Source organism: Podarcis gaigeae (genome assembly GCF_964106915.1).
Source record: "Podarcis gaigeae genome assembly, chromosome: 4".
Lineage (NCBI taxonomy): Eukaryota > Metazoa > Chordata > Lepidosauria > Squamata > Lacertidae > Podarcis > Podarcis gaigeae.
In genome coordinates, this window is record NC_139677.1 from 60107369 (window position 1) to 60117092 (window position 9724).

Genomic DNA, 9724 nt, shown 5'->3' on the forward strand with positions numbered 1-9724 from the left:
AGCTTCCTGCAGCCAATCAGAAGCTGTGATTTGGATTTCAAACATTTTGGAAGTCTATCGGACTTCCACAACAGATTCCGTTCGACTTCCAAGGTACAACTGTAGGCTTATGTTCTTATCAGCTGTTCTGCCTTTGCACAGCTCCACAGGTTCAACTATATATAGAGCTGTCTCAGCTTTACTCTGCTTTTGCAACTTTGATATACTATTGTTTGTCTAGAAGTTCTGCTCACATTTAAGGAGATTGTGTAAGAATTTCAATGAAAATGCAGCTTTGGAAAATCTGGCATGTCATCAGTTCAGAGGTCTGTGTTGCTGCCAAGTCTTAATTTCATCTCCTGTTTTGTTCAAAGGGATTCACCTTCCTCCATATGCTCAAAAGAAATGCCTAAACAAGATATTAGGAATGGTTATTGGAGAAAAGCAGTATGTATTCCCTTTTCCATCTGATCCTTTTCCATTCAACTAGCAGTTGGCAACTTCTTTGCCAAAAAAAGATTGGATTATAGCCACAACCCATTCCTGTCACATGCAGTGACAGTAACAGCAAAAGGAATAGCATTGTCAGAAGACAGCCAACAGTAGTTTTTTAAAAATATATATCTTCAGGTTCTGGGAGATTGAAAAACAAGGTTTAAAATAAAAGAAGTTAGACAAAAGTCTCCACCTAGTGGCAAATCTGATTCCAGTATGTCACAATTATATAGGATTCTGATAAGAGGTGCATAAGCAGCATAAACTTATCCCAAGTTATGCCTTTAACATGTTTATTTTCTACTGTTTTAAAAAATGCATTGCTGGAATTCTTTCAGCAGGTTCTTTCTATTTACACTTCTAAAGCTTTGACTTGATTCTAGAATATTTCTATTTACATTTTAGGCAGGTATCAGCCATTTATTCCAGCAACAAAATCATCAAGTTTGCTGATGACACTACGGTGGTGGGGCTCATTTCAGGAGGGGATGAGTCCGCCTATCGGGACGAGGTGGAGCGGCTTTGTGCTTGGTGTGGAGAGAACAATCTGGCTCTTAATACGACTAAGACCAAGGAATTGGTGGTGGATTACAGGAAAAAAAAGGCGGACATTCAGCCCTTGTATATCAACGGGGAACGGGTGGAGAGGGTGGCGGAATTCAGGTTTTTGGGAGTGACTATCGATCAGGGCATGACTTGGAGCGCAAATACCACTGCTCTGGTGAAGAAGGCCCAGCAGAGAATTTATTTCCTCAGACTTTTAAAGAAGAACAATCTGAGTGAGAGACTGCTGGTGTCCTTCTACCGAGGCTCCATAGAGAGCATTCTCACATACTGTATTTGTGCCTGGTTCTCCAGCTGTACAGCTAGGAAGAGGAAGGTGCTCCAGAAGGTCATAACCACAGCCCAAAGGGTTATTGGTCATCCCCTCCCATCTTTGGAAGAACTGTACGGTTCCCGTTGTCTTAGGAAAGCAAACAATATCCTGCAGGATGCATCTCACCCGGGACACAGTCTGTTTGTACTACTGCCTTCTGGCAGGAGATACAGAAACATCAAGTCAAGGACAAATAGACTGAAAAATAGTTTCTATCCAAGAGCTGTGGCCTTCTTAAATGCAGTAACTCGATAGTGTGACCTGGGAGTTTGATGGGTGTGGGTGTGGGTGTGGCTGGAATGTGGTTTGTTCGGTTGTTGTTGTTGTGTTGCTTTTGTTGTTTTTAAGGGATGGCATCCAATTTCGTTGCACTTGTGCAATGTTGCACTTGTGTAATGACAATAAAGAATCTATCTATCTATCTATCTAAATCTGCCAAAGTCTCTCTTTGGAGAAAAGAACCTGATATGTTTCTTTAAAAAAAACATGTCAAAGTATTCTAAGCTTTCTTCTTCTTCTTTTAAAAAATGCTTAGAGTTTCTTCTTTTTTATTTCATATTGTCACTAGTAACATTTCCTTTTGAATGCATTCCACTGATAGCTTCCTACCAATAAATTAATAAGCTTCTAGTTTCCTTTTTCCTGTGTTTATTTTATTAGGTTTTCAAAGCATTATAAATCACTGGAAACTAAACATACAACAGAAATATACACATGCGCGCACACAGCTTCTCTATTTTGGAGTCTCCTGCTGTTTTCAGTTACATATAATCAAATATATGTAATGGCTAATCATTATACTAAAACTACAGAGCTGTATTTTAACTATATGTAAATAGGAACAGATTTTTAAATGTTGTGATGTTCCAATTTGCTCACACATACAGATATTCAGGGCTACATGAGAACCCTTCACATATCTGTGCAAAATTAACTAAGCAGGCTTATGTGCTCATCAATAATGTTGGGTACAAATTCTGACATTTTAATCTGGATATTAGAAAGAAAGCATTTTTTTCTCATTAGTTTGGCTGCCATTTTGGAAAATGGCAACAATTTCTTACATTTCTGATTACTGTGTACAATCTAGCAAACCCTTCACATTTTTCATGTCAGATTTTGTAGCCATTTTCCCAAGGATTACTGTGAACTTTTTTTAAAAAAGAAATCAGTTTATAAAACTGTCACTGCAATTTTTTCTGTCGTGTACAACTTTTTTCAGTGGGATTATTAAAGTACATAAAATGTAGTTTCAATGGGAAAATTATTAATTTTTACATGTTTGACAGTGGAACAGACTCCCATGAGAGGTGGTGGACTCTCCTTCTTGAAGGTTTTTAAGTAGAGGTTGGATGGCTATCTGTCATGTATGATCTAGTTGAGATTCCTGCATTTCAGGGGGTTGGACTAGATGGCCCTTGGGATACCTCCTCCAACTCTACAGCTCTATGATTCTGTGTCATGAACTGGCAGGACAATGGGGGGGGGGAGGAAGAGGAACCTAGTGAAGGGTGTAGTCAGGACTGGGACACACCATAGCAAGCAGGGGGTGGGGAAGGAGGTACTCACAGGGTGATGGAGGATGACAAGAGGAAGGGACACAATGCACAGGAACCAGAGCAGCAGGAACTATCAGCAGAGCCAGAAGGGCTGCTCTCTCCACGAACACACTGGGCTCTGAAGTGTAGGGAGAAGCAGGATGGGTGCTCTAAGAGGCTGAGGCAGGCAAGGACCCACAGCCCAGCTGACTAGCTAGCCAGGTGGGGCTCACTAGCTCTGAGAGGAGGGACGTGATTCCTCAGCTGGAGGTGGCTTGGAACAGGTGAGGGTCACATGCCTCGTCAAGCCCAGTTGCTGAAGTCAGCATGCAAAGTACAAAGGGGAAGCAGAGCTCAGGTGCTGTGTCTGTTCAACAGCCCGTGTTGATGGGCCTTGACTTGGATACTCCTGGATTTTGAGAGGACTGTACTTTGGGTTTGACTCTGGACTGTATCCTGACTGCTGGACTTCAAGTGTGGATTACTTGCATTGAGCTTGAACTGCATTTCCTGACCTTTGGACTTTGCTTGTGTCGATTGATCCCCCAGACTTTGGACTTGACACCTGACTTGCTGCCAGGTTTGATACTATTCTATTTAAAATGAGCTTTATTGTTGTCTGTGGCATTTTTGGCACGTCTAAATATTTGACTACCAACCACCTCAGAAATTCAATTTCAGTCCACTGATCTGTTAACACATGTGCTGTCTCTGACGTTATGCTCATAGTTCATAATTCATGTCATTCTTCAGCTGTATAAAAAAAAGTTCCACTAACTTATTGCTTCTTTGCTTGGTGAATTGTGGAGGAAAGTTGAATATGCTTAGGAGTGAATTTCTTGTCTCTGCTCATGTAATACACCAAATCCTGAGTAACATTCATAATTCTATTCAGCTGACCATTAGATTCATTGTTGTCCCTGTTGTCATCACCAGCCTTCAGGACTTCTTCCCCTTGGAGCAAAATTTGTAGGAACATAAACAGGCTATCATACACAATACTGAGAGCAGTGTCATGATCACCACCAGCACCTTGAAGACCAGGGTGAACTTTGAGATCACCACAGAACCTCAGTACAGTGTGTGCTAGCAGAAGAAACCAATTGTCTTCAGATTTTTCTGCAAGGGTACTAGTGAGATCAAGTTCAAGGGAGACATCTAGAGTTTGGACTGTGGTTAGGACTACAGTGCAAACTATTCGCTGCTGTGGCAACCACTGTGGTTTGCAGAGTGGCAGAGCTATTGCCATACCTCCAGCTTGCCCACTCATAACAGTGGCAGCAGAAAGTGAAGAAGTAGGCAGATTGGGCCCAACTGCTGCACCAGCTTCCAGCTGTTGCATTGATTAGGCCTTTGATTTGGCTTAGATCCAGCTAACACCAGTTATGACAGCAGCTCAGTAGGTCCTGGGTTGGCTAGCCCTATCCTTATCTGAGGGTGCCCATTAAAGGACTACCTGCAAAGCTCTGCTGGTGAAAATATTGCCAGTAGGCCTTCCACCTGCACTCACATTAGGAATGAGGATATTTGGGCAGTGTCAGCAGTGGCAGGCAGGAGGATATCCAAGATGGCAGAAACTAACAGAGGGATGGCTCTGCTCAATCCAATAAGCACACATACAAACAGCCCAGCTTTTGAGTCGTTATGAAGCCATGAGTTCAAGTGAAGAGGAATCTGTGATTTATTGCTTTTTATTTAACTGTCAGGACCTTAAACAGTTTACACAAAATATTCTTTAAAATTACCTACAAAATGAGATTTTTTTAAAAAACAAAGTAGCCTCCCCCCCCCCAAATAAAATCAACAGTTTTAAATGCATACTTTATAAAATAAAATTTACATATTCAAATACATGTCAGATCTACATGGCTGGAGAGTTGCTTATGCAATGTTTCTGGTAGGTGTCGAAAACGGTATACTAGAGGTACCTCTCCTACTATCAATGCTCAGGGAGCTCCTTCTGGGATGTGGCTCAAGGCACCGATGCAAACACTGAAACAGACAAACAACAATTTTTCCAACCACATTTTCCAACTGCCGCGCCTCCCTGCTAACAACCACTGCCTAGCACCTGTTGCCATGACTCTGTTTCTCCAGTATTCCATCTTCTTGACCACTGTGTTCTCTTTACTATATACTACATGCATCTCTTCTTCTTCATGTCCTTCTTTCCCAAGCTCCATCCCCTTGGTCTAAAGACTGCGGCTCGAAAAGGGCCAAACTCCTGCCCTGCAGACCAGAACTTCTTTGCCCTTCTGTGGCCTCCAACTAGCCATGCTCCTTGACAATACCACAGATACGTCACATGATTTCCGCTGCGCATGTGAGTTAGGTGGATTGCCATTGTTGGCGTTGCGCTGAGGACAACAACCCAACCCACTCAGCTCATTTATATATAAAAAATTGTGTACGCTCTCTTCTTCAACCTAGGACAAAGCAAATTATCCCATTACAGAAATTCAACATAAAGGACCAACGTCCCTCCTCTACCCCCAACCAAGTGTGCCCTGCTGCTGACACAGTCATTGCTACCACACGCATCTATACACAGTACATCTATATATACACAGTCACTGACAGCCTCCTCAAAACTTTCTTCTTCCAGTGTAGCCATAAGAGCATGAACCAGGGACCACTCCATCCTGGGGGCCAGGCAGCTTAATGGAAGTGAAAGAGAAGTTAAGAGAATAGTAGTATATCTTCCTTTCTCTCCCTCCTCCTAATTCTTCTGCCTTTTACACCATCTGAAATAATTTTCATCACGGCTGATCTGCTTCTTTCCCACACCCTCTCGGCAGCCACAGCTTTCCGTCACCTCAGCCACTTCCTATGTCTCCTTCCTGTGGTATCTCAGCTCTCCTCACGGCTTCGCTTGAGGGCCATGGGGCTTCTGACACAGGGCTCCCCGATGAGCTGGGAGAAGACGCAGCAGCACGCAGAACATGTGCGCAAGCACGGCATCCTCCAGTTTTTGCACATCTACCGAGCTGTCGGGGAAAGGCGCAAGGATTTGCTCCAGTGGGGGGATGAGGTAGAATACATGGTGGTAGCTTTTGACCATGAAAATAAGAGAGCACGATTGTCCTTAACTGGAGAAGAAATTGCACATACTTTGCAAGACAAGGTTGAAAGAGTAGACTCAAACCATCCAACTCTGTGGAAGCCAGAATATGGATGCTATATGGTTGAAGGGATTCCTGGGCAGCCATATGGAGAAACAATGTCTGAATTTAACACTGTGCAAGAGAACATGAGAAAGCGTCGGCAGGAAGTGGCATCAGTGCTGAAACAAAACGAAGCTCTTTGCACTATAACATCATTTCCAAGATTAGGTTGCCCGGGATTTACGGTACCAGATTGTGTCCCAACGCCTGTTGAGACAGGAGCCTCCAAGTCCCTCTTCTTCCCAGATGAAGCCATCAGCAAACACCCCAGGTTTGGTACTTTAACGAGAAACATTCGGCACAGAAGAGGAGAAAAAGTAGTGATAAACATACCAATATTTAAGGACAGGAATACCCCATCGCCGTTTATAGAAACATTTCCTAATGATGATGGTGAAGCAGCAAAAGCAGCCCTGCCTGACCATGTATATATGGATGCTATGGGGTTTGGAATGGGCAACTGCTGCCTTCAAGTAACATTTCAGGCTTGCAGCATTTCTGAAGCGAGATACCTTTATGACCAGCTAGCCACAATGTGTCCCATTCTGATGGCATTAAGTGCTGCAGCTCCATTCTACCGGGGCTATGTGACGGATGTTGACTGCCGTTGGGGAGTAATATCTGCATCAGTAGACGATAGAACCAGGGAGGAGAAGGGGTTGGAGCCATTAAAGAACAACCGCTACAGAATCAACAAATCCAGATATGATTCCATAGACGCTTACCTCTCTGAAAGTGGTGAAAAATACAACGACATTGATTTGGCAGTAGATAAAGAAATCTATGAGCAGCTGGTAAAAGAAGGCATTGACCATCTTTTGGCCCAACACATTGCTCACTTATTTATTCGTGATCCATTGGTTATCTTCGAAGAGAAACTACACTTGGATGATGCAAATGAATCTGACCACTTTGAAAATATTCAGTCCACGAATTGGCAGTCAATGAGATTTAAACCTCCTCCTCCCAATTCAGATATCGGATGGAGGGTTGAGTTCAGACCCATGGATGTCCAGTTAACAGACTTTGAAAATTCTGCGTATGTTGCATTTGTGGTGTTGCTGACACGAGTCATTCTCTCATACAAACTAGACTTTCTTATTCCTTTGTCCAAGGTGGATGAAAACATTAAAGTGGCTCAGAAACGAGATGCTGTCCAGCAGGGTATGTTTTATTTCAGAAAAGATATTTATAAATGTGGAAATGTTGCAGTGGGTGGATGTGGCTCATCTGAGAATGTTCCAGAAACAGACGCCGAAGAGTATATCTTAATGAGCATAGATACAATTATCAATGGGAAAAAGGGAACGTTTCCTGGATTACTTCCAATTTTAAACTCTTACCTTGAAAGTGTGGAAGTGGATGTGGATACAAGGTGTAGCATTTTAAAATACCTGAAACTAATTAAAAAGAGGGCATCAGGAGAGTTAATGACAGCTGCTCGATGGATGCGTCAATTTGTCGCTAGCCACCCAGCATACAAAAATGACAGTGTGATTACTGAAGAGGTGAATTATAGTCTGATTTGGAAATGCAACCAAATTGCTGAAGAACAAGCTGAATGCCCTGAACTGCTTGGAGCATGATTTAACAAAGTAAAATGCAATGAAACTAAAACTGATGCTTTTTAATGAAATGCCTTAATCAACTGTGGAAAGCATATCACATTCTCTGCTGGAGCAATAGCTACATTGCTGGTAAATATCTGCAGTTTTGTAATGCGAAGACCAAAATAGATTCTACTTCCATTTAAGATGGGCCTATCCGCCAGAATATTCTCTTAAAACTCCCTACAATAGGCACAGTCTTATATTTATGTATTATGCTGTGTACAGTACATGTAAATAGTTATTATTATTTTTTTCAATTTTTTTAACATCAATGTAATTTAATAATGCTATATTGAAATACATTGTGAACCAGCTGGTACTTTTTAATGTGCTTATTTGGGGGCAATGCAGGGAGAGTCAGTGTTCTCAAATGTTTGTTATTGGCATTTAACAATCTGCTATATTTTAAGGAAATAACCAGAACCTGATTCACATAGATATTTTCCCCATTCTACCTTGAGAAGGTGATGTGGTCCTGATTCTACCAGAAGCTGACATGTGAAATCAGGTTTCCAGTCAAGCAGCCCAGTTCACAAACTTGGATTTAAATAGATGTTTGTCTAACTGTTGTAAATGGGATATGATGAATCTAAAGTATTTTTCTTTACTAAGCTGGGGTAAAAATCAACATGTTTCTCTACTAATTGTGTTTTTGTCTCTTCCACAAGTCTGTCAGCTTCATTCAGTGGCTTCATGCCACAGATTTTTAAGTTTCCCAATAGCTACAGTTTCTGCTGAGTCACATCCAAGTAACTTGACATTTGGGAATCATTTATTATTAATTGTCAAAAAAGCATCCTCTTAACTCCAAGTTTATAGAAGTGCTTAGTTTTTATTCCACTTTCATCCTGTTTTAAAGTTATCATAACTCCCAATATATTCATACTTCATTATGGTTTTCTGACCCAGTTCATGCATGGTGTCCAGTGGTGACTCTTACCTGGTGGAGGAAATCAATCAGAAGAATGGGGAAAGAGGGAGTTCTAGGTGCTCTCTCTAACCCATGGCTCACATGCACCCCATATGCTCCAGAGGGATCCTCCAACCCTCAAGCAGATTGGAGTAGATGGGTCACTTGTGGCGGGGATAGAGGAATCATCAAGGATCAGATCACAACTCTTGGTTCTGCTGGTCAGTGGGCTGGGAATACTGGAGAGCATGCCATATATTCTACCTGGACATAACATCTGCCATGGTGGAGGAGCAGGCAAGTACCTCACCCTGTTGCTCACCTCCACTCTATTTGTAATACATGGTGTTGACACTCCATGTTTCTGTGGAGACCCAAATCACACATCTCTTCCTCCTGTAAAAAGTTTTCATAAATTTAAACCCAGTTTGTAAGACACATGGTGCCGAAAACACAATATTTTTCTAACGAAAATAGGATGTCTCCAATTAAATCAGTAACCTACATCTTTTTAAATGGCTTTTACACTACAGAATCTGATTCATGGCACCTGAAAACCAATATTTAGATCAGAGTTCCCATTTGAAAAACAACGGGCCCTAAAAAAAAGCACCACTAACAGGCATATTCTTGAAATCTTCATAAATTAGCAGCTATGTAATCTTGCTACCCTCTTGTGGACAAACATGAACTCTTGCACCATTTCAATTTGAAATGCAAAAAAGCAAGAGTCCCAAGCACTTTCATGTAGACTATCCCTTTTTTTAAAAAAAGGATTTGAAATTAAAGCCAGGTTCAAGACAGCTAATCCACGAGTTCAGGATTTATCCACACAATGACTCCTGTGCACAGGTTGGCTCTGAGGTACAGATTGCTATCCCACTGAGAAAATACAGTACGGTACTTAATTATCCACTGAGCAAAAAAGATATGTAATACAGTGGTACCTCGGGTTACATACGCTTCAGGTTACAGACTCCGCTAACCCAGATATAGTACCTCAGGTTAAGAACTTTGCTTCAGGATGAGAACAGAAATTGTGCAGCAGCCGGAGTCCCCATTAGCTAAAGTAGTACCTCAGGTTAAGAACAGTTTCATGTTAAGAACGGACCTCCGGAACGAATTAAGTACTTAACCCGAGGTACCACTGT

At 41.8% G+C, this 9724-nt stretch overlaps 1 pseudogene across 1 annotated transcript; it reads left to right on the plus strand.

Moving 5' to 3' along the window:
* The first annotated feature begins 4157 nt into the window (after positions 1-4157).
* On the plus strand, positions 4158-7965 carry LOC310843412 (glutamate--cysteine ligase catalytic subunit pseudogene; annotated as a pseudogene). Its single transcript has one exon. The product of its transcript is annotated as a glutamate--cysteine ligase catalytic subunit pseudogene (transcript).
* Positions 7966-9724: the final 1759 nt, after the last annotated feature.